Genomic DNA, 26,772 nt, shown 5'->3' with positions numbered 1-26,772 from the left:
ATGATCTGTGCCACAGTCAGCTCCCAGTCTTGTTTTCACTGACTGTATAGAGCTTCTCCATCTTTGGCTGCAAAAAATATAATCAATCTTATTTTGGTATTGACAATCTGGTGATGTCCATTTGTAGAGTCATCTCTTGTGTTTTTGGAAGAGGGTTTTTGCTGTAACTAGTGTATTCTCTTGGCAAAATGCTGTTAGCCTTTTCCCTGCTTCATTTTGTAATCCAATGCCAAATTTGCCTGTTAATCCAGCTATCTCCTGACTTCCTACTTTTGCATTCCAATCCACTATGATGAAAGGGACATCGTTTTGGTGTTATTTCTAGAGGGTTGTAGGTCTTCCTAGAACTGTCCAACTTCAGCTTCTTCAGCATTAGTGATTGGGACATAGACTTGGATTATTGTGACGTTGTATGGCTTGCCTTGGAATTGAACTGAGATAATCATTTTTGAGACTGCAACCAAGTACTGCATTTTGCACTCTTGTTGAAAAGAGGGCCACTGAATTTTTTCTAAGGTATTCTTGCCCACAGTAGTAGATATAATGTTCATCTAAAATAAATTCACCTGTTCCCTTAGATTTTAGTTCACTGATTCCTAAAATGTTGGTGTTCACCCTTGCTATCTCCTCTTTGACCACTTCCAATCCACTTCAACTCATGGACAGAACATTCCGCGTTCTTATTTAATATTGTTCTTTCCAATTTCATTAGACTTTACTTCCATCACCAGTCATATCCAGAACTGGGTGTCATTTCTGCTTTGGCTCCACCTCTTCATTTTTCTGGAGCTCTCTCCACTTTTCCCAGTAGCATATTGGACACCTACTGACCTGGCAGGTTCATCTTTCAGTGTCATATCTTTTTGCCTTTTTATACTGTTCCTGGGGTTCTCAAGGCAAGAATGCTTAAGTGGTTTGTCATTCCTTTATTCAGAGAACCACTTTTTGTCAGAACTCTCCACCATGACCCTTCTGCCTTGGGTGGACCAGTACAGCATGGCTCATAGTTTCATTGAGTTACACAAGGCTGTGGCCCATGTGATCATTTTGGTTAGTTTTCTGTGATTGTGGTTTTCATTCTGTCTGCCATCCGATGGATGAGGATAAGAGGCTTGCAAAGCTTCCTGATGGGAGGGACTGTTTGTGGGGAAAACTGGGTCTTGCTCTGGTGGCTATGCTCAGTAAAACTTTAATTCAAGTTTCTGCTGATGGGTAGGACTAATTATCTGCACAACTGACAAAAATGTCAATTCTGATTCAGTGGGTCATATTGGAGCTCAAGATTCTGCATTTTTAACACGTTCCCAGGTAACATAGATGCTAATGGTCCATTGACTCTATTTTGTGCATAATCATTTTATTTTACAAATGAGAGGAACTAAGAAACCTGAGTCCCAGATAGGATATTTTAGAAATGGGCTTGGTACTTTGATATATATTAGTCCAACATAATGAAAAACTATATCATGCAGTGATCCTACTGAATAGCTATCATGTGTTGAATGTATTTTCATCAGCCACAACACCAACCACAAGGTTTTTTCTGTAGTGGAGTTTATGGAACAAATATTCCCTGAAGGGATTAAGCATTAGAAATTTTGTGTTTAATTTCATTTCACTAAGTATCTATAATTCATTCCTGCCCACACAACTTCTCTTTCATTTCTTCATATCACTAATGGCAGCTTAATCCACACAGACTTAGAAGTCATTCATTACATGGCCCTGTCCCCAGATACCTAATATATGAAATTTTAAGGATACAAGATTAATACACAGAAATTTGCCACTTTCCTATACATTACTAATGAAATATCAGAAAGAATAAAATATCTAGCAATAAAGTTAAACAAGAAGATAAAGAACCTATATTTTGAAAATTTAGAACACTGATGAAAAAAATTAAAGATGATACAAAGAAGTGGAAAGATACCTACCCCATGATCTTGGAATGGAAGAATTAATAGTCCTAAAATGTTAATACTACACAAAGCAATCTACAGATTTAGTGCAATCTCTATCAAAATACCAATGATATTCTTTTCACAGAACTATAATAAATAATCCTAAAATCTATATGGAACCAAAAAAAAAAAAAAAAAAGACACCAAATTGCTAAATCAATCTTACAGAAAAAAAAAAAAAAACGAACAAAGCTGGAAGTATCACACTCTAACTTCAGACTATACTATGAAGCCATGGTCATTAAAACAGCATGATACTGGCATGACCAGTTATACAGATCAATGGAATAGAATAGAGAGCTCAGAAACAAAACCATGCACCTATAATCAATTACTCTATGACAAAGGAGGCAAGAATATATAGCGGAAGAAAGACAGTCTAAGACAGTCTACAGACTTATCCCTTTTCGTATTTTCCACTTTTCTCTTAACATTTCATCTACACTTCCAGGCTTCAACTGAATTTAGTCATAGTCACATGGACAAATGTATGTAAATTCGCAGTTTGAAATTACCCCATACTACCCTGTATGGACTCTCTTTCCCTAATATGCAGAGCGTCCAGGAGTCTGTTGAGGTCCTAGGGGCGGGGATTATTGTACAGTGAGTTGAAAGGTGGCTGGATTTCCAGCTTACCACATGGTGGGAAGTAAACCCTTGCAAACTTCTTGTCTCACCCTTTAGACAGTGAGGCAGGTAGAAATGAACCTCTATTGAGTTAAGCCTATGAAATTTAGAATTTGTGTTATGCCAGTAGATTTCAGGACATTGTGTTGTACAGCAGTGTATAACTAGAACACCATCTGGGTTGTCAATTGAATGTTGACATTTTCAGACAGGGACAGATTCAGAATATGCACCTCCAAAATGTCATTTCTTGGGAACTACTATGTGGTGTATTTTAGCATCATGATGTGTCAGCCAAGAAAGAGAGAAACATCAGATCCAGAAAGCAAGGAATCCAGCACTAGAAAGAGGGAAGAGGGGCCCTGGGATTATGAACTCTGCACCAGAACTTCAGAGAAAAAGATTATGCTTTTCAAGAGCGTGGAGAGTTCATAGAAACCTAACACATTAAACAAAGTGATTATTAACCACAGGCGGGGGATGGAGGGGGGAGGTAGTGTTAGAGAACAGAGGAAAATACAAAAAGGGCTAAGTCTTAGACTATCAAAATGTTAAGTCAATAGGTCATGTCTAAAATTGATGTATTAAACAATGCGTAATAATATTATACAAATACAGATACAAAAGCAAGAAAAAGCAGATTTAAAATATTTGGCCGTGGCAGAAGGAAAGAAGAGTATAGAAGATATGGAGCAAGGGTTTATTCTGTGTGTAATGAAGTCTTCTAGTACTCTGTTCAGTTCTGCTTGGATAACAAATAACCAGACATATGCAATGTGTACAGAAATCCTCATCAAGCAAGATGAGTAAGTAAATTTGGTGTGGTAAACTAAACAGAGAGATCATTTTCCTGCCAAGCAGATATGATTTGCATTCAGCCTCCTCTACTTACTGCATTAGGTAAATTACTTACTTTAGTCTTTCTTGGCCTCAGTTTCCATGTGGAAAATATAAGGATAATAATATGTTCTTCACAGTGTCGCTGTCAGAAATAAATGAGATAACAATTGTAAAGTAATTACATCATAGCCAAGTCTTAATATGTGTGAGTTCACCTTCTCCCTTCCTTTCATATATGCAACTATCTGAATAACTACATAAATATCTTGGGAGTCCTTAAGAACACACATCAAAACTACTTTAAATGTACAATTTGAATACCCGAGAGCCACAAGGCCAAAGCTAAAATATATGCAATTTAGCGATCTGGTATTAAATTCATCCAGTGAAGGTTACTATCTAATACATTACAACAGACCTTGATATTCACAAAATATAGTGCATTGAACGGAATGACCAGAAATAAAATACTTAAAATTTCTTTATTGAACTATAGTTGAGTTACAATGTTGTGCCAATCTCAGCTGTATAGCAAAGTGACTCAATTATACACATATACACATTTTTTATATTCTTTTCTATTATAGTTTATCTCAGGATATTCAAACCCTGTGCTATACATTAGGGCCTGTTGTTTATCCATCCTAGAAATAAACTATTTTTATTTTTGTTCTCAAAACTTTCACTGAAAGAGCTACCCGAATCACCTAAGTTTTCCGGATTCAGATGGTCTTTCCACATGGAATGAAAGAGGAATAATGATACTGGTTACCCACTACAACTGTAAAAAGGAATTATTATCTGAGTGAAGTTCACTGGCTTCTTGGAAGAGAGTACTGCAACAAAAACAAAGTGCTTTTAATTTAGTGGAAGACGTCAAGTATCCACTGTTTATATAGGCTCTTTCTTCTCAGAGAGACCTCCCCTTTTATAAGTGTTAATGCTGTCTTGAATTAAAGAAACCCTGGGAAAAATGACTTTTTCTTCTCAAATACATTTCTTTTATGATAGACTGGAGTGTAAATTACTGGTATTTGTCTTTGAGTATGAAACTGTACCTGGGTAGCTAAGATGAGACAATAAAGCAAGGAGGTCCAGGGCATCTTTTGGTTTGAGCACCAGCATTTCCGGTTCAGCAGGTCTGTGATGGAGCTCGAGAGTCTACATAACTTCTAGAGGATGCCAATTCGGTTGGTCTTTAAACCACATTCTGAGTAGCAAGGATTAAAAGACCGTGCCACCACACTAATGCAGTGTGGGGCTTGTAAATAAACATGGCTCATTGTGCTACACATTAACCACTTTTCTATGTCCACGCTGAGCATGACAGCCGTGGTCCCCTGACCCGAAGAAAGGTAGTGCCTTCTGGTCTAAAACAACAGCTGGAGAGCGAACAGAGACTGAAAAGGCGTCCTGTGCTCTGGCTACTTCATGCCTTGCTAAGTTCAGTCATGCTCTCTTCCTCCTCCATTACCCTCATTAGTCCTGTTCAGGTCGTGCTCAGTGTTGATCTGTATCTTAGTCAAGACAATTGTTGCTGATTAACTATAATTACTAGTAATGGGGCCAGCCTGCTTTCAGAGACTAATTCCCTCAGCTCATCCATGCATTGTTCTGCCATAAAAGGTCCCAAACTGCTAGTCATTTACTTGCCTATTATTTAAACCAACAACAAGTAGCTTCATGTGTGGGCTTTTAAATATTGTCCCAATATCCTGAGCCTAACTTTTACCTGGCCTTTTCTTTCTCTCTTCCTTTTTTTTTTTTTATGTTTTAGAATAAGTGAATGACAAGTCATAAAAAAAAAAATGTAGCTAGTGCTTACCTAAAATTTTAGAAGCAACACAAACAAAAACATAATTAAAGGTACATTAAAATATTGTTTAATATTTGGAAAGACTGTCCATTTTTAACATTAAAGATGATAAGTAAATAACACAATCTGTTAACACTGTAATCTATTAACAAATTGTTGAACAGCATTTATTTTACTACCTGGTGACCAATAGATATGATTATTTTCTTAAAATATTTTGAAGTTTATTTATGTAATAAATGTAGTACATAAAGCTTTAGATGTATAATTTATTACTTTTTGAAAGCAGTTCAAAGTAATACACACACAACACGATATATAAAATGCTCTTGTTTTTAATCATTTTATAACTTTCCTTTTTATTGAGATACTAGGCATGGATATTTGTCATTTGAAACAGAAATGTAATGAGTATTTAAGCATAACTTTGACAATGATATTACTTAAGAAAAAGCACGGCAACTCTTTTTTCTGAAAATACAGCATTCAAGTTAGTTGTTCAGGAATCCAATATGAAACAGACAAGTCTTGAAAAATATCTAAGAATATGTAGTTATATTAAAAAGTCCTTAACATAAGGCATCTTTCACTTATGAGATAATTCTTAAGTAAAATACAGATATGGTTATACATGGTAGAGTAAGAAAAGCACCAGAAACTGACATTTGAGACAACCCTACTACTAAACGACTTCTATGTTTCAATATTTTTATCTAAAAAATAAAGCAATTAATAAAAATTCCTCAAATAATCATGAGGATTAAGTAAAAATATGTGTGATAACATTTGTGTTTTGAGATTTAGATAATTAAAGTTATATGCTGCTGCTGCTGCTAAGTCACGTCAGTCGTGTCCGACTCTGTGTGACCCCATAGACGGCAGCCCACCAGGCTCCCATCCCTGAGATTCTCCAGGCAAGAACACTGGAGTGGGTTGCCATTTCCTTCTCCAGTTTATGAAAGTGAAAAGTGAAAGTGCAGTTGCTCAGTCGTGTCCGACTCTTCGCGACCCCAAGGACTGTAGCCTACCAGCCTGCTCCGCCCATCAGATTTCCCAGGCAAGAGTACTAGAGTGGGTGGCCATTGCCTTCTCCAAAAGTTACATAATCTAAAAAATTCTAGTTTGGTTAAAAATATAGTAAAATACTTCGGTTATTACAGGCCCTGGAATATCTTCAACAGCTCCAGGTTGGGAATAAGGGTCTTTTCTTAGCATAACATTTAATACCTGACACTAGCCTTAGTCTAGGCACATTCTCAATACACGAAATCATTCAGTTCAGTTCAGTTCAGTCGCTCAGTCGTGTTTGACTCCTTGCGACCCCATGAATTCCAGCACGCCAGGCCTCCCTGTCCATCACCAACTCCAGAGGTCACTCAAACTCACGTCCATTGAGTCTGTGATGCCATCCAGCCATCTCATCCTCTGTCATCCCCTTCTCCTCCTGCCCCCAATCCCTCCCAGCATCAGAGTCTTTTCCAATGAGTCAACTCTTCACATGAGGTGGCCAAAGTACTGGAGTTTCAGCTTTAGCATCATTCCTTCCAAAGAACACCCAGGACTAATCTCCTTTAGAATGGACTGGTTGGATCTCCTTGCAGTCAGAGGGACTCTCAAGAGTCTTCTCCAACACCACAGTTCAAAAGTATCAATTCTTCGGCGCTCAGCTTTCTTCACAGTCCGACTCTCACATCCATACATGATTACTGGAAAAACCATAGCCTTGACTAGATGGACCTTTGTTGGCAAAGTAATGTCACTGCTTTTTCATTCAGTTCAGTTCAGTCGCTCAGTCATGTCCGACTCTTTGTGACCCCATGAATCACAGCACACCAGGCCTCCCTGTCCATCACCACCTCCCAGAGTCTACTCAGACTCATGTCCATCAAGTTGGTGATGTGATCCAGCCATCTCATCCTCTGTCGTCCCCTTCTCCTCCTGCCCCCAATCCCTCCCAGCATCAGAGTCTTTTCCAATGAGTCAACTCTTCTCATGAGGTGGCCAAAGTACTGGAGTTTCAGCTTTAGCATCATTCCTTCCAAAGAAATCCCAGGGTTGATCTCCTTCAGAATGGACTGGTTGGATCTCCTTGCAGTCCAAGGGACTCTCAAGAGTCTTCTCCAACACCACAGTTCACAAGCATCAATTCTTCGGTGCTCAGCCTTCTTCACAGTCCAGCTCTCACATCCATATATGACCACTGGAAAAACCATAGCCTTGACTAGACGGACCTTAGTTGGCAAAGTAATGTCTCTGCTTTTGAATATATTATCTAGGATGGTCATAACTTTTCTTCCAAGAAGTAAGCGTCTTTTAATTTCATGGCTACAGTCACCATCTGCAGTGATTTTGGAGCCCAAAAAATTAAAGCCTGACACTGTTTCTACTGTTTCCCCATCTATTTCCCATGAAGTGATGGGACCAGATGCCATGATCTTCATTTTCTGAATGTTGAGCTTTAAGCCAACTTTTTCATTAGGTTCATACAAATTGAAAAGTGAAAGTGAAAGTCACTCAGTCGTGTCTGACTCTTTGCAACCCCATGGACTGTGCATGGAATTCTCTAGGCCAGAATACTGGAGTGGGAAGCCATTCCCCTTTCCAGGGGATCTTCCCCACCCAGGGATTGAACCCAGGTCTCCCATATTGCAGGCAGATCCTTTACCAACTGAGCTATCAGGGAAGTTACAACTGAGTAAAATGAAATGCAGTTTATAGTCAAATATTCTGACATGTTTATTTGTTATTATTTGTATGTTTTTAATCTCTGGGATAGCCTAGCAATTGTTTTGTCTGTGCCTTTAGTGCTTTTGATCCATAAGCTTTATTATCAGTTATTTAATCCATAAGTTTTAAAACCTCTTCCTCTACCACTCTAGTTTTTATAAACTATGAATTTTTAGCCTTTTTGATTCACTTTTTCTGACCCTGATTCTAATCTTTCCCCTGACTCTTCTGTGCACTTGTATGTATTTTTAACTGTAGTTGCAATTCCGGCTGTCAGAGTTATACAATCTGGTTCTAACATTCTAAAATTTCTTTAGCATAAGACAGTTTTACATACGAATCAACTCTTAAGGTATAGACATAATTATACATAGTAAAAGAATAACACTAGAAAGAATATTTAAGTTAAAAAGATGAGCTCTGGACTTCCTTTGAGGTACAGTGGGTAAGAACTCACCTGCCAATGAAGGAGACATACATTTGATCCCAGGTCTGGGAAGATATCCCATGGAGCGACCGAGCCTGTTCATCACAACTGCTGAGTCCACGCACTGCAGCTACTGAAGCCTGCATGCCTAGAGCCTGTGCTGTGTAACCAGAGAAGAAACTACAATGAGAATCTCATGCACTGCAACCAAGAGTGGTCTCCAGCCACTGCAACTAAAGGAATATCCGCGTGCAGCAAGAAAGATCCCGTGCAACCAAGAAAAAATAAATTAATTAAAAAATTAAAAAGATGAGATCGCTAAAAGCCATTGTAAAATTTGTAAATCCTATTCAAGCACACAACAAAATCTAAAAATTATATGTGACATTTAAACACATATAGAAAGTTTCAAAACTACTTCCTAGCATACAGAAAGGAAATTTTTTTTTAAGATGCAGAATTACTGGGACATATTTATTCCACAGTAAGTTTTCTTATTATAACAATGATTGATAATGATGCCACATCCTGGTACATGCTAGTCCTTGTAAATAAAACCAATATACTTTTTTAAAAGCTAATTTACTGATACGTCTATTTTGGCCTGTTGAAACCTACTCATCTTTTACTAAAGATCAGTTGGCACCTGCCCTGAGAATGCATCTTTGTCACTCATAGAGCACCATGCAAACAAGCCTATTTAAACATCTAACACGTTGCACTGTGGTACTATGTCTACTAGTATAGTCACTTATGGATAGAAACCTGTCATTAACATTTTATAGGAGAATATTTTGCACACATTTGGACTCAATAAGTGTCTGCTGGATTAATTTGTATAAGAATACATTATTTTTCCTCAAAATTATCAAGGATTTTGTATGTATATTGCTCTAAATTCTTACTATTTCCTCCCAAGTACTAATGGTATATTTCTTACATTTCTAAACTAGCATGATATCCGGAGAAGGCAATGGCACCCCACTCCAGTACTCTCGCTTCGGAAATCCCATGGACGGGGGAGCTTGGTAGGCTGCAGTCCATGGGGTCGTGAAGAGTTGGACACGACTGAGCAACTTCACTTTCACTTTTCACTTTCATGCATTGGAGAAGGAAATGGCAACCCACTCCAGTGTTCTTGCCTGGAGAATCCCAGGGACGGGGGAGCCTGGTGGGCTGCCGTCTATGGGGTCGCACAGAGTCAGACACGACTGAAGCGACTTAGCAGCAGCAGCATGATATCACTTTTTTCACTGGCATGGCTCGCTTTCCCACTATCAGTGGCATATAACTTACGAGTAACTATCATTTTTGGTATTATATGCCTTAGCAAATATGATGAACAACTGACATAAAGATTTGTACATGGTGTTTACCAGTATAGAGATTAGGACCCAGTCCATTTGCCTTTCTATTTATTTTGCTCCAAAATTTACTTGGTGAAGTAGAAATAATTCTTGCTTAACTGTTAGATGATCTGATTTGTAGCCTGAATTCTACAGCATAGTCAGTGTGAGACCTTGGGTAAGTTGCCTGAGTTTTCTGTGTATCAGTTTTGTTGTTGTTTAGTCACTTAAGTTGTATCCAACTCTGTGATCCCGTGGACTGTAGCATGCCAGGCTCCTCTGTCCTTCACTCTCTTCCAGAGTTGCTCAAATTCATGTCCATTGAATCAGTGATACTATCTAACCATTTCATCCTCTATTGCCTCCTTCTCCTCTTGCCCTCACTCTCCCAGCATCAAGGTCTTTTCCAAAGAGTCAGCTCTTCGCATCAGGTGGACAAAATATTGGTGCTTCGGCTTCAGCATCAGTCCTTACAATGATTATTCAGGGTTAATTTCCTTTACGATTGACTGGTTTGATCTCCTTGCTGTCCAAGGGACTCTCAAGAGTCTTCCAGCACCGCAGTTTGAAAGCATCAATTTTTCAGTGCCCACCCTTCTTTATGGTCCAACTCTCACATCCATACATGACTACTGAAAAAACCCTAGCTTTGACTATACATGTGGACCTTTGTTCCCAAAATGATATCTCTACTTTTTATGCTGTCTAGGTGGCTCAGTGTAAAGAATCTGCTTGCCATTCAGGAGATGCAGAAAACATGGGTTTGATCCCTGGGTTGGGAAGATCCTCTGGAGGAGGAAATGGTAACCCACTTCAGTAATCTCACCTGGAGAACATCATGGAGCCTGGCAGGCTAGAGTCCATGGGATTGCAAAGAGTCAGACATGACTGAATTGACCTAGCAATTAACAGCAGCAGCGAGGTTTGTCATAGTATCAGTTTATCTGTCTATAAAATTGTCAACCCTAATAGCACCAAGAATTTTCATGGACTTTAATTTCTCCACATCATATCTACAATATAGCAAAACCTCAAAGAATATGTTTAGTGAAAGAATAAAGGAAGAACCTTGATAATTAGTGAAGTATGCTTATTTGCAGCAATGTTGGGGGAGATGGCACAGGAGTTGAGTCAATAAAGGAGATAGAGATGTACATAGATAACAGTATAAGAGAAAATTAATTCAAAAAATAAAATATATACAAAGTTACATGAAATATATGGCTTAGTGTACCTTAAGGACTGCAGAAGATAGACAGGGTTAGTTAAAATGTCTGACCTGAAGGAGGTAGACGGGCTTCAGATCTTTAAGAACTTTGAATATTACACTTGGGAATTTTCCTGTAGGTTTTAGGGAATTCAATAATAAAATTCAGGCAGGAGAATGATATGCACAAACATAAACTTTTAAGGGATTTCTCCTTGAATGAGAATACAGGAGAAAACAGACTAGAAAAGGAAGGAAATAATTAACATATTTTAAGAGTTTACAAAATAAATATAGTATTTAATAATTATGAAATTATATTAATATAATAAATAAGTTATCTAAGGGAAAAATTGTATTTCTCATTTGAAAAAGTATCACAGACCCTGAGAGGCAGAACTGGGCATTCAAGCTAGTCAGCTGACTTCAGGGTCAGCATTCTCCCGCACAGCTCACCACCTCCCTCAAGCCATGGTGACCAGCTTGGAGTCATTCACATCAATCTCTAAATCAACTCAAAATGAAGTCATTGAATGGAGGCAGTAGCCATGGATACACACAAGGAAAAGAAATTCAGGAAGCATTTGGTGAGTAAGTTCACTGGACTAGTTAGACATGGGGCTTAGAGAAAGGAGGAAATGAGAGTGATCCTTTCTTAAATTTTTGATTATTTAAAGATCTCAGTAATCTTGCCTCAAAAATCCCATAGACAGAGGAGCCTGGTAGGCTGCAGTCCATGGTGTCACTAAGAGTCAGACACAACTGAGCAACTTCACTTTCACTTTTCACTTTCATGCATTGGAGAAGAAAATGGCAACCCACTCCAGTGTTCTTGCCTGGAGAATCCCAGGGACAGGGGAGCCTGGTGGGCTGCCATCTCTGGGGTCACACAGAGTCAGACACGACTGAAGCGACTTAGCAGCAGCAGCAGCAGCAGCAAAGATCTCAAAAAAAAAAAGGATACAGGAGAATTTCTGAAAAAAATATTACTAATTAGAGAAATAAGAGTTTTTAATATGCATATTTAGAATACTGTAATTGTATTTTCCAAGTTGTCATTAATTCAATGAAGAAATAAGACTGGTACTTACTTCCATGATTGATTTGGTTGGTACATGATAGAAAGTTCAAATACACCCTACATGTTTTTAAAGATTATATCAATGATTGTTATAGACCAAATGTTTGCCTCTCCCCCCTACCAAATTCATATATTGAAACCCTAGTCCCCAAACAGATTTTAGAGATAGGGCCTATAAGAAAGTGATAAGGTTACATGAGGTATAAGGTTGGAATCCTAATCCTATAGGGCTGGTGTCTTCATAAGAAAAGGTAGGGAAACATCAGTTTCCTTTCTCTGCATATGGGATACCACATGGGATACAAAGAAAAGGCAGCCATCGACAAGTCAGGAAGACAGCCCTCACTAGCAATTAACCATGTGCTTGTGCTAACTTAGTCTCTCAGTTGTGTCTGACTCTTTGTGACCCCATGGATTCTAGCCTGCCAGGCTCCTCTGTCCATGGGATTCTTCAGGCAAGAATACTGGAATGGGTAGCCATTCCCTTCTCCAGAGGATCTTCCCAACCCAAGGATTAAACCCAGGTCTCCCACATTGCAGGCAGATTCTTTACCATCTGAGTCACCAGGAAAATCAAAGAACACTGGAGTGGGTAATCTATCCCTTCTCCAGGGGATCTTCCCAACCCAGGAGTCAAACCAGGGTCTCCTGCATTGCAGGGGGATTCTTTACCAGCTAAGCCACCAGGGAAGCCCGAAAACCAACCATGCCAGTGCCCTGTTCTTAGACTTCCAGCCTCAGAACTGTGAGAAAATAGATTTCTGTTGTTTAAGTCACTCAGTCTATGGGATTTTGTTATGACAGCTCCAGCTGACTAATACAATAATATGTTATTAATTAATTTGATAATATTTATCAAGTGACTTCTTTTTGGAGAACTTGTGTTATAAATCTGAATAAGACATTGTCTCTATCTTCACAAAATTTACAGAGAAATAAAGGAAATTTTTAAATTGGGAGACTCAAAATCCCCAAATCTGTAATACAGACCATCAAAAATAAATGTCAATGATGTCATTCACTGGCAAACTGATCTGGGAGGAATTCTAGCCCTTGTGGGAATTTTTCATTATCAGGCAATTACTGAATTGCAATCCTACATTTCAGCACTTGATCTAAATTTAAGGAATTTCCAAAGGCTAGACAAGAAATTCAGGTTTTGCCTTTGAAGATTAAAAGAAACAATTATGACAAATGTACATGCAAGTCATAATATATCAATAGATTATACAGATGACATGTACACAAAGGTGAACTTGTAGAATTGAGAAGGTTCTTTGGGTAACAAAGAAGAAGTTCTAAAGGAGATATCTTTTGAATTGGGTCTTGAATGAATGATTTAGTAGCAATTACATAGTATGGTAACCTTATGTGAAAGCCCATTTTAAAACCATATCAGTCAGTTCAGTTCAGTCGCTCAGTGGTGTCTGACTCTTTGTGACCCCATGAACCACAGCACACCAGTCCTCCCTGTCTATCACAAACTCCCGGAGTCCACCCAAACCCACCTCCATTGTGTCGGTGATGCCATCCAACCATCTCATCCTCTGTTGTCCCCTTCTCCTCTTGCCCTCAGTCTTTCCCAGCATCAGGGTCTTTTCAAATGAGTCAGCTCTTTGCATCAGGTGGCCAAAGTATTGGAGCTTCAGCTTCAACATCCATCCCTCCAATGAACACCCAGGACTGATCTCCTTTAGGATGGATTGGTTGGATCTGCTTGCAGTCCAAGAGACTCTCAAAAGTCTTCTCCAACACCACAGTTCAAAAGCATCAATCCTTCAGTGCTCAGCTTTCTTTAGAGTCCAACTCTCACATCCATACATAACTACTGGAAAAACCATAGCCTTGACTAGATGGACCTTTGTTGGCAAAGTAATGTCTCTGTTTTTTAATATCCTGTCTAGGTTGGTCATAACTTTCCTTCCAAGAAGCAAGCATCTTTTAATTTCATGGCTGCAATCACCATCTGCAGTGATTTTGGAACCCAGAAAAATAAAATCAGCCACTGTTCCACTGTTTCCCCATCTATTTGCCATGAAGTGATGGGACTAAAAGTTATGACCAACCTAGATAGCATATTAAAAAGCAGAGATATTATTTTGCCAGCAAAGGTCCGTCTAGTCAAGGCTATGGTTTTTCCAGTGGTCATGTAAGGATGTGAGATTTGGACTGTGAAGAAAGCTGAGCACCGAAGAATTGATGCTTTTGAACTGTAGTGTTGGAGAAGACTCTTGAGAGTCCCTTGGACTGCAAAGAGGTCCAGCCAGTCCATCCTAAAGGAGATCAGTCCTGGGTGTTCATTGGAAGGACTGATGCTGAAGCTGAAAACCCCAATACTTTGGCCACCTCATGTGAAGAGCTGACTCATTGGAAAAGACCCTGATGCTTGGAGGGATTGGGGGCAGAAGAAGAAGGGGACAACAGAGGATGAGGTGGCTGGATGGCATCACCGACTCGATGAACATGAGTTTGAGTGAACTCCGGGAGTTGGTGATGGACAGGGAGGCCTGGCGTGCTGCAATTTTTTTTTTTTTTTTTTTTAAGTATCTTACAATTTTATTCGTCAATTATACATCAACAAAGCCGAAAAAAGGGACCTGATATTCCCATAGATGAGGTTGTCCTTGACATAAGACTTCTGCTTCCATTAATGTCATTTTAGGAGCCTCTAATGCTTGAAGCTTTGCACATTCCTTTCTCTTTGTAGTTATATAAATCACTGATTACAGTTGCTGTCAATGCAATATTATTCTAGGAGTAATAAGTTTTAAAATTTTTGTTAATGGCTCTCTGCTTCAGAGGCAGTGAGATACGGAGCATGAAATCAGAAGTTGGCTTGCTTGGATAGTCTGGTTCCCAAATCTGCCAACTTCATGCAAAACTCAATCTCTTCTGCAATTTTTTTCACCCAACCCCTTGAAAGGGATGGAGGAACTACTGTCAAATCTTTGTAAATAAAAGATGCCATTTTTGCTGCTACCCATTTTAAGACTTTTCCAAGTTCAATAGGAAGGAAGAGACTGCTGCCATGGGGTGTCGGCACTGATTGTTCAGGATGGTGGGCTGTGCTAGAAAGCTTCGTTTTTCTTGAGGAGTCTTTCTCTTCCTCAGGGTGAAGACAAGGCTGTATCCTTTGTATCTTTAAGCTTACACTTACTAGTGGACCTGGTAGACATTTGTTCCCATAGTTTTCTCTCTCACTTATCTAGGAACTCGGTGAGAAGCAAGGCTTACTCACCTTTGAGCCTTCACACAGCGAGGTAAAGTGGAATTGCATTGTATGTGAATCCTTCCTGTGCAGACGCATTTCACTGTAAGTAGGTGGGGTGGTGATGGAGAGAGAGAACGGAAACAGGGAGAGATGGAGAGAGATGGAGCGCGCGAGAGAGGCTGAGAAATGGAAGGAGGCAGATTTCATTTTGGAAAGTAGGTGATACCACTCACTATTGCATTTAATGGTCTGAATGAGCAGCATTTAGGAGTCTCTCATCTCTAGCTTCCATTCTCTCATGCAGTCCCCATGTCCTTATGCTTCTTGTAGAGTGAGCATATTGCTGTGCTGGGTGTGATTCTTGTGTTTAAAGGTACATAATTTTCCTGCAACATGGCTGCTAAACTCAGCCAACTACTTCATCTGTGCTCAGCTGAAATAGCTGCAATCTGTTCCACTGCTGAAGAAAAACTTGTTCAGAATTACTGAAAGATGCATAAGTGTCAATCTCCAGTGTCAACCCTTCCTGAGAGATTTTCAAGCATAATTTTGACTATGCCATGTGTCTCACCTCTGCCTTCAAATATGGACTGTTGAGTCTCCTTCACACCTTGGGCATATCCCATAGCTTTTCCAGGCACTTTTGACTTTAGAGTTGTCTCATTTTAAGGTGCTAAAATGGCCAGTCCAGTTCAAACCACAGCTTCATTCTCTCATCCAGTTTCGGATCTTCACCTGCTGGATCTACAGATTATTGAATGGGGCTGAAGTTTAGTGGGAAGTGGATAAATGGCGTGCTGCAATTCATGGGGTCGCAAAGAGTCGGACACAACTGAGCGTCTGAACTGAACTGAACTGATGGGACCAGATGCCATGATCTTAGTTTTCTGAATGTTGAGCTTTAAGCCAATTTTTTCACTCTCCACTCTCACTTTCATCAAGAGGCTTTTTAGTTCCTCTTCACTTTCTGCCATAAGGGTGGTGTCATCTGAATACCTGAGATTATTGATATTTCTCCCAGCAATCTTGATTCCAGCTTGTGCTTCCTCTAGCCCAGCGTTTCTCATGATGTACCCTGCATATAAGTTAAATAAGCAGAAAATATAAAATAAAAGATGTTCCTGAAACATTTCTACCACTATGGGAAATGGATATGATATATATACATATATAAAGAAGAGAATGTAGATCACTTTTTTGAGATTATCTAAAGTTATCTATCAGTTGAGAACTGAATTAAAACTTGAATATTACCCCACTGGAATTTAGCCAACAATTTATTTCAATATTGATTTCAGACTACAGAAAGATATGAATAGTAGTCATCATTTCATCCAATCAAATATATAGCAAATTTCATTCTTATTGATTACTTGATTATTCATGAGCATTTGAGACCTAGCTGGTAAGCTCTATGGTTTCCCTTTGTCTACCAGTGCCTAGTACAAGATCCTAATATATAGTCAGGAATGAACATATATTTGTTGAACAAATAAATGAATAAAGATAAAATTATTTAACTCTAAAATGTAAGGTCATACTTTAATAACATAATTAATTGGCCTTGTGATTTTGCTTAACTAAAAATATAATTATATTTCAATAGGAATTAAGCATTTTAACATAAGTCAATATAAAACATATAATATGATCAACCATTAAAGACTATTCACATGTAATTAAAATGACTTCATGTGATATAAGCATACCTTGCAATCATTAGTGTTCTTTCACAGGGATGTAAATGATTCAGAGAACGATTAGGGACCCGAGCCACATTTCATGACATGGTAAGGAAGAATGTTGGTCCATTGGTGCAATGATGGGAAAGGGGTTAGTAATAGTTCTAAAGTAACTATGGGCCATAGAAACAGATAGGCACTGAACACGGTTGCATTCAGCAAACTCTAAAGGGTTTTATAATAGTGCAATCTAATAGGGATTACAACACTTATTTTCTCTTGCCTTGAGAATGAACAACTTATTAAAGTAATGTTTAAATATTCCTGATATTTGATTAGGGAGAGAGAAGTCAGTCTAGTAGACACAAAGCATTTTTATATCCTTTTCCACTTCTTAATGGGCAAGGCAATAAAATGTAATGCGTCAGTAAACTTGATTTTTAGGTCTGGAAAGATATTGGAACAAATTAACAAAAATAAAAACAATGTATAAAACATGATAAATATGGATGATAAATAAAGTGACAATATAAAAAAGCTATGTTAGCTAATTTAGTTTATATCTATGTAGGAGTACTGGCTATAAAAGTAGAGAAAAACAATATTTGTAATGTCATTCAACTCAGCATTTGAAATATTTCTGACTTTATCCTAAGTGTCGCTTGTGATTTACTTTAAAACCTGATAACGAAATTTGCTGTAATATCATTTTCATACAATGGCCATCACTGGTTAGTTGTTAATATAAGAGAATAAAGGGACAACACAGGGAAATTACACAGAGTTGAGACTGTGTCTAGGAGTGGTCTCTTGATATTTTAGTAAGATAACTGAAAAACAGAATAAAAATATAAATATTTTCACCTATAGTAGAATGGCAAATTATGGAAAGTTTTATAAAAAACACAGAAGAAATTTAAGCAATTTTTATTTGCCTTTTACATAATCAAAAGGGGAGGAAATATTCCAATTACTAGAAATATAAATAAATAATGCTACTGAACAAATTATCTGCATGTGTGCTTATGAAGTTAAAGCGATGGAATAACATAGCTGAGATATCCTGAAATGCTGTTGGGCAGCATTGCTTGTTAAATTTCCTAAAAGAAAAAAAAAAAAGTGCATGGCGTGTTAGAGAATCGGAATCTTTAAGTATCTGGCCTGGTCAGCTGGGATGGGTCTGCTGTTCACCCAGGGGAATACAGATAGTACTGATTCAAAGGGAAAACAAGCTTGAAAATGTCAACTATGTAAGTAGCTAGCTGGTGAATACATTCAGGTGACAGTTATGAATACGATTCTAGATCTCAGAGGTAAAGTCAGAATTAGATATATGCATTTGAGAGTCATATGAATATAAAATGGTGGAAGTTGAAACCACAGGCAAGGATAAAATTATCTGTGCGGAATGGGAGGGACAAGAAATGAAATAGAAGAGCAAATTCTAAATTATTCTAACACTTAATGGACAGATAGAAGAAGAGGCTAATAGGACCCTCCACATATAATCCAGTCTTGCACACATCATACCATGTTATAATTGGTTCTTAAAGGTCTGAGGTGGTAATATGTGAAGTCTCAAGTTAGTAGATCAAACTCTCCATAAATCCTCCACTAACATTGCTGGCTAACACTTTCTGATCATGACAAACAACTGCGTACTCAGAATATGTGTCAGTTGCAGCCAAGATGAATTATTACCGCTTTCAAAATAAAAAAAGTCCAGTGTTAAGTGACTGGTTGGCTTTCTCGGTGGGGGGGGTGGGGGGTGGCAGGGTGGGGGGTAGTGCCATTTCAGGGTCACTATTGATCTCTTGTTGTTGATAGATTAGACATTTGAAATGGAAGCCGTTTGACTGGCCTTAGAGGAAGCCCACGATACTGTGTGCATATATAATCTCCCTCCTTGTCACAGGGCTATTTCATTCATCTACCTGTGTTCCAACACTGGAGACTACAATGACATAAAGTCACTAATAAAAACTTGCTATTTGTAGACTTTTTGATGATAATCATTCTGACATGTATGAGATGATATCTCATTGTGATTTTGATTTGTATTTCTCTAATAATAAGTGATGTTGAATATCTTTTCACATCCAGGTTAGCCATCTGTATGTTTTCTTGGGAAAAATGTCTATTAAGGTCTTCTGCTCATTTTTAAATCAGATTTTTTGTGGGGTTTGTCGATAATGGAGTTATATGAGCTGTTGAATATTAATCCCTTATAAGACCTGTCATTTGCAAATATTTGTTTCCAATTCTGTAGGCTGTCTTCATTTTGTCAATGGTTTCTTTTGCTTTTAATTAGGTCCCATTTGTTTATTTTTGCTTTTGTTTCTTTTGACTTAGGAGAGTGATTCAAAGAAAACAAAATATTGCTACAATTTATGCCAAAGAGTGCTCTGCCTATACAGTCATGCTCTGCTTATATCATCTTCTAGGAATTTTATAGTTTCAGGTCTTAAATTTAATCCTTTAAACTCATTTTGAGTTTATTTTTTGTATATGTTATGAGAAAATATTTTTAACCTCATTACTTTACACGTAGCTGTCCACTTTTCCCAGCACAACATATTGAAAAGATTGTCTTTTCTCCATTGTATACTCTAGCCTCCTTTGTCATAGGTTAATTGACCATAAGTGCATGGGTTTATTTTTGGGCTTTCTACTCTGCTTGATTGATCTATGTGTCTATTCTTGTGCCAGTACCATGCCATTTTCATTACTAAGACTTTGTGGTATAATCTTAAGTCAGGGAGTATGATATCTCCAGCTTTGTTCTTTTATTCTTAAGATTGTTTGGACAATTTGCAGTCTTTTGTGGCTCTATATGGGCTTCCCTAGTGGCTGAGATGGTAAAGAATCCACCTTCAGTGCAAGAGACTGGGTTTGATCCCTGGGTTGGGAAGATCCATATAAATTCTAGGATTATTCATTCTACTTCTGTGAAAAATGTCATGGGTATTTTGATAGGGATGGTGTTAAATATGTAGATGGTTTGGGTGTTATGGACAGTTTAATAATATTAATTCTTCCAATGCAATAAAACAGGATATGTTTCCACTTCTTTGTATCAGCTTCTATTTCCTTCATCCAATGTTTTATAGTTTTCATAGTACAGATCTTTCTCCTCCTTGGTTAATTTTATCCCTAGGTATTTTTTTCTTACTGACACAATTTTAAAAGGGACTTTTTGCAAAAAAAAAAAAATGTCTGCAAATAACAAATCTCAGAGTAGATGTGGAAAAAAGGGAACCCGGGTACACTGCTGGTGGAATGTAAATTGATGCAGCCACTATGGAAAAAGGTATAGAGGTTCTCAAAAAACTAAAAGCAGAACTAATATATAATCCAACAATTTCACTACTGGGTATATATCTGAAATAAATAAGAACACCAATTTGAAAAGACACATACACCCCAAAGTTCATAGCAACACTATTTATAATAGCCCAAATTGGAAGCAACCCAAATGCCCATCAGCAGATGAATGGATAAAGACAATGTGGTATACATATAATGAACATACATACATATATGAGAGTTTGCCATTTACAACAACATGGTTTGACCTAGAGAGTATTACACTTAGTGAAATAAGTCTAAAAGAGAAAGACAAATACAGTATGATATCACATATATGAAATCTAAAAAAATAAAATGATTGTATGAAGCAAAATGGAAACAGACTTACAGATATAGAAAGCAAACTAGTGGATACCAGTGGGCAGATGGAAAAGGGAGGGGCATGGAAAGGGTGCAGGATTAAGAGATACAAACTACTATGGATAAAATAGATAAAAAGCAAGAACATATTGTACAGCACAGGGAAATACAGCCATTATTTTATAATAACTTTAAATAGAGTATCATCTATACAAATATTGAATCACTAGGCTATACCACTGAAATTAATATATTATTATAAATCAACTATACTTAAAATACAAGCAAAGTAATGTTCAAAATTCTCCAAGCCAGGCTTCAACAATACATGAACTGTGAACGTCTAGATGTTTAAGCTGGATTTAGAAAGGCAGAGGAACCAGGGATCGAATTACCAACATCCGTTGGATCATCGAAAAAGCAAGAGAGTTTCAGGAAAACATCTATTTCTGCTTTATTGACTATGCCAAAGCCTTTGACTGTGTGGATCACAACAAACTGTGGAAAATTCTGAGAGAGATGGGAATACCAGACCACCTGAGCTGCCTCCTGAGAAATCTGTATGCATGTCAGGAAGCAACAGTTAGAACTGGACATGGAACAACAGACTGGTTCCAAATCAGGAAGGAAGTATGTCAAGGCTGTATATTGTCACCCTGCTTATTTAATTTATATGCACAGTACATCATGCAAAATGCCAGGCTGGATGAAGCATAAGCTGGAATCAAGATTGCTGGGAGAAATATCAATAACATCAGATATGCAGATGATACCACCCTTATGGCAGAAAGTGAAGAACTAAAGAGCCTCTTGATGAAAGTGAAAGAGGAGAGTCAAAAAGTTGGCTTAAAGCTCATCATTCAGAAAACTAAGATCATGGCATCTGGTCCCATCACTTCATGGTGAATAGATGGGGAAACAGTGGAAACAGTGAGAGACTTTATTTGCTTGGGCTCCAAAATCACTGCAGATGGTGACTGCAGCCAAAAGATGCTTACTCCTTGGAAGAAAAGCTATGACCAACCTAGACAGCCTATTAAAAAGCAGAGACATTACTTTGTCAACAAAGATCCATCTAGTCAAAGCTATGGTGTTTCCAGTAGTCATGTACGGATGTGAGAGTTGGGCTATGAGGAAAGCCAAGCACCGAAGAATTGATGCTTTTGAACTGTGGTGTTGAAGACTCTTGAGAGTGTCTTGGACTGCAAGGAGAGCCAACCAGTCAGTCCTAAAGGAAATCCATCCTGAGTATTCATTGGAAAGACTGATGCTGAAGCTGAAACTCAATACTTTGGCCCCCTGATGCAAAGAACTGGCTCAATGGAAAATACGCTGATGCTGGAAAAGATTGAAGGCAGGAGGAAAAGGGGATGACAGAGGACGAGATGGTTTGTTGGCATCACTAACTCAATGGACATGAGTTTGAGCAAGCTCCAGGAGTTGGTGATGGACAGGGAAGCCTGGCGTGCTGCATCCATGGGGTTGCAAAGAGTCAGACATGACTGAGTGACTTAACTGAACTGATACTTAAAGCACAAAAATAAAACTTTCTGAAGTATCTTTCTACTTAGTTGCTTAGTATTTCTTCTATGATAGGTAATCTCTGGTGAATAATACAAAAATCTTCACATATATTATCTATTTCCATATGTATATCAACATGCAAGACTTCCTTGAGAACAATCTTCACATCTTCCCCTTTAAGATTTACCAGTTAGCTAGGCTACTCACAACTGCCTATAAGTCTATGTATATTTTTAACTGGGATCACTTCTTCACCAAATAGATGACAAAATACATAGCCCTAAGTTTTGCCCACTGGGAAAATTTCCTCTTATTGTATTCCTTTTGGAAAGTGCCCTTGAGGGGCTTACATTGTTCCACTGGCTCACTGAAATACAAAGTTCAGCCAGTTTGGAAACATGCTCAGCCATTTCCCTTCTCCATCAGCTGGTCAAAAACCTGTGCCCACTGTTGGAGGATAAGAGAGGTGCTGATGTGACCATGGAAAATGGCAAGGGAGTTAGACCCACTTGCTTATGCACATTACTTGTGTTGCTGACCAGACACATGCTTGATCCTATACCATTCCTCTCTGACAATGGGTTGCTAATGCTTTGGTACATTTGAACAAACCCAGTTTACAATGAGCAATTGTGACTACATAGTCACTTCATATACCACTGACAAATTCCAGGATTTTAGTTCTCTGTTGCAGATGCTATGACCTTCTTCTAGAACCTGCAAGTCTACATTGCGATTACCATTTTGAGGCTTGCCATTAATTCTATATGATGCTTCTTTCCCTCTACAGATACTTTCACTACCATAGGGTCTTACAGGCCATGCGGTCCAAGTTGTTTTGCACCGCAATGCTGCTTTAGCATTGCATTCTGAATCTACTACAGAGCAGCTTCCTACTCTCAGCCTCACCCAAAGGTGACAAACTTTTGTAGCCCATAGTATGTGGCTTTGAGCAGCATTCCCAAGTGTTGAATAACAGCCCTCAAACCCAGAAAGGACTGTTAAGTATTCTGCTTCTCTAATGGTGGATGGAAAAAGGTATGATAGTTTGTCCTTTATTTTATAGAGGATATCCTGGTATGCACAAGTCTAATGGTCAATAAAAACCTCCCTGATTCAGGTCCCTGAATCATGGTGGATTTAACTTCCATGCTCTGAAAAACTTGTTTCTTACCAAAATCTCCAACATAGTTGTCGCTTCTTGTTGGTTTGATTAAATTAGTAAGGTGTCATGAATATTGGGGGGCAATGTTTGATTCTTCAAAATGCCCAGATGATCCAGTAGCCTTGGCACTATATGATAGAAGATATCAGAGTTAACAGAGTGCTGGGGCAAGATCTTAATGTGTATTGTGAGTCCAAATTCCTTTGGATTCTACTCTAAATGAATACCACACAGGAATAAATTGCCAAGTAAATAGTCACATACTACATGCCAGAAACTATGTTAATCTGATTTGGCAAAAATACTGCATTAGGCATAGCAGCCATCATGCAGTGACTACTTGATTGGATCTATGTTACTCCACTGTCATCCACCAAGATCCCAGCTGATAAAAATGTGTCAGGTTGGAGATAGAACAGAGATCACCACCCAGTTCAAGTTTGAGATTCTTTAATTTTTGAGGTAGCATTTCCCCAATAGGATACAATATTCTTTTTGACTGATGATTGTGAATGAATGGTTCCATTTTCACTTGCCTTTCACCTCTACAATACCTCTTGCTGGACCCTACTTCATACTAAACTTTCCTTCAGCTAGTGGGTTCTAGGTCTGAGAAGTGGCCAAGGAGAGAAACTTGGGGGCACTTTTTGTTCAGGTGACTGCCTTCAGCCTCCTTGATTTCTTCACAGTGAATAAACTAAGCCAATCCATTTTTCTGGCTACCCATATACCTTTCCTCTGGGCTTTCCCAGTAGCTCAATCGTAAAGAATTCAACTGCCAATGCAGGAGATGCAGGTTCCATCCCTGGGTCAGGAAGACCCCTGGAGAAGAAACTGGCAACAGACTCCAGTATTCTTGCTTGGGAAATCCCATGGACAGAGGAGCCTGGCAGGCCACAGTCCATGGGGTCAAAAATGAGTTGGACGTGACTTCATGACTAAACAGCCATAACGCACCTCACCCCTAGGAATACTGTGCTCTCTTAACCATCTCTGTAATTCTATGGCTACTACTCCAATCTTACCTCTCATTGAGATAATAGCAGCCACTTGTTTCTGATCCCTGGAGAAGGAAACAGCACCCCACTCCAGTATTCTTGCCTGGAGAATCCCATGGGCGGAGGAGCTTAGTGGGCTACAGTCCATGGGTCGCAAAGAGTCGGACACGACTGAGCAACTTCACTTTCACTTTCACTTTCACTTTGTTTCTGATGTTTAAGCACCACCACCCCATTCTCTGTCATGAATTCTAGGATTTCAAGATATCATTATCCTCACTGCTATCAAAGCACTCAGCTATACAACTCTCTCTCAGCCTTGCTACAGAGTACAGTCTATAACCACTGAGCTTATCAGTGGTGCTGGTACTGTGCACACACACACGCACACACAAGATAACAATAGGTCACTTAGAAAGTGTAGCGTATTTCAAGAGAGAGTAATTTCAACTTTTAGTTAATTTTGAGGCATCACTGAAAGCTTGCTATATAACAGGTTTTGTGCTACGTTCTAAGTATACAAGAATAAACAAAGCTTAAGATCCATTTTTAAGGAGTTTTCCTTCTAATATGGGGGACACCATGAGGTAAACAAATAATTGCAATTTAATTTGTAAGATAGAATAATGGCAGACATTTTACTAAATGTGGTGCAAATAAGAAAATGATCAACTAGGGTCAATCAAAGAGGATGAAATCCCAACTTGGGGACTTAAGATTTGAGACTGGTTTGCAGCATTTTTGTGTAGGGAAGTAGGGGAGTTGTGGAGATAAGGAAAAGGGAATGCCAGTGAAACTGAGATCTATTTAAAGGTTCCAAATAAGAAAGAACAGAAAAAGCAATATCCTGGAGAATAGCACAAGAGAAATTGGATAGGCGAACAAGACGGCATGAAATGTATTAGACCTATTTAGGAGTTCTTACCCTGTACTTCCAATGTCCTGTGACTACAGTTACTAAAGAAATTACTACATTCAACTGCAAATTTCCTGCCTTATGCTAAGGTTTTTTGAGGCTAGGGGCTGTGTTGTAGCCAGCTCTGCTTCTCTAACACTGTGCCTAACATACATTTATGCGCTCACTTTGACTTTCACATAGACAAAGTGCAACATGAATAAATAATGATAATAGCAATAATAATAACAGTTAACATTTTTTGAAGCATTTAGTACTGTGCAAGAGTATTACTGGGGCTTCCCTAGTGGCTCAGACAGAAAAGAATCTGCTTGCAATGCAGGAGACCAGGGTTTGATTCCTGCACTGGGGAAGATCCCTTGGGAAGAGAAAGGCTACCCACTAAAGTATTCCTGCCTGGAGAACTGCAAGGACAGAGGAGCCTGGCAGGCTACAGTCCATGGGGTCGCAAAGAGTCGGACACGACTGAGCAACTAACACTTTCACTTCAAGAGTGTTATTGACTTTATTTAATCCCCACTGCACTTCTATATTTGGGAGAATGCACTGGCACCCCACTCCAGTACTCTTGCCTGGAAAACCCCATGGATGGAGGAGCCTGGTGGGCTGCAGGCCATGGGGTCGCTAGGAGTCGGACACGACTGAGCAACTTCACTTTGACTTTTCACTTTCATGCATTGGAGAAGGAAACGGCAACTTAGGTACCCTTATTTACATTTTAAAGTGAAGAAATAGAGATCCAGAGAAATGAAACAATATATCCAAGGTCAAAGAGATAGTGCATAGTGGTCCCATCATTCAAACCAGAAAGTATATTGAGAACTTGAAAATTTAGGAGAGAGGATACAGTGTATAAAAAAGAAATTCGGAGAGAATGCATTTGAGGCTGAGGAGGAGCTGTGATTTGCTCTCTTAGCTAGGTGACTAGAACTGCTATTAACCAGGTTGACAACCTGCTGTCTCTCCCGTGGCTTCTTCAGGTCATCAGCCTCCTGATACAGACTTGTTAGATGACAGCCAATGTCATCTATGCTGATGTACCCAGTCTTTCCCATTTAACCCACTTACATCATCAGCTGACAGCGTTTAGCCTCACCTCACTCTCTCCTGCTAAGAAAGGACAAAGAAGAGACAGGCAGGGAGAAGAAAAGTACAACGGAAGGAACAGAAGAATAGAGAAGCATTTGGGGGGTTAAAGAACATCCTTCCACACAAACATTTTGCTGGTGCCTTTCAACCTCCTTCTCTCCATTTTGGTGACTCCACTTAGGAGCACTTCCATATTAGATCCCAATAGAACGCTTAGTGCTTCCTGGACCTTTTTGCAACACTTCTAGATGGTTTCGTCTCTTTATTTAGTTGGGAAAACTACTTTTGTGGACATTTGCCCATGTCTAAAGATTTTTATTTTTACATGGACTCTGAAACCTTGCGGTTTTATCACACCTATCCAACCCATTATCTTCAAGGAAGTGGTCCATGCCTCGCTTCATGGTGTAGAATTTTGTTTCAATCAATTTCTGTTCTTTAAGCATCTGACCATCAGGAGGAGTAGTTTGAGGGTGAGAATGG

The sequence above is a fragment of the Budorcas taxicolor genome, chromosome 6 (genome assembly GCF_023091745.1).
Source record: "Budorcas taxicolor isolate Tak-1 chromosome 6, Takin1.1, whole genome shotgun sequence".
Lineage (NCBI taxonomy): Eukaryota > Metazoa > Chordata > Mammalia > Artiodactyla > Bovidae > Budorcas > Budorcas taxicolor.
Note: the sequence above shows the minus strand (reverse complement) of the source record.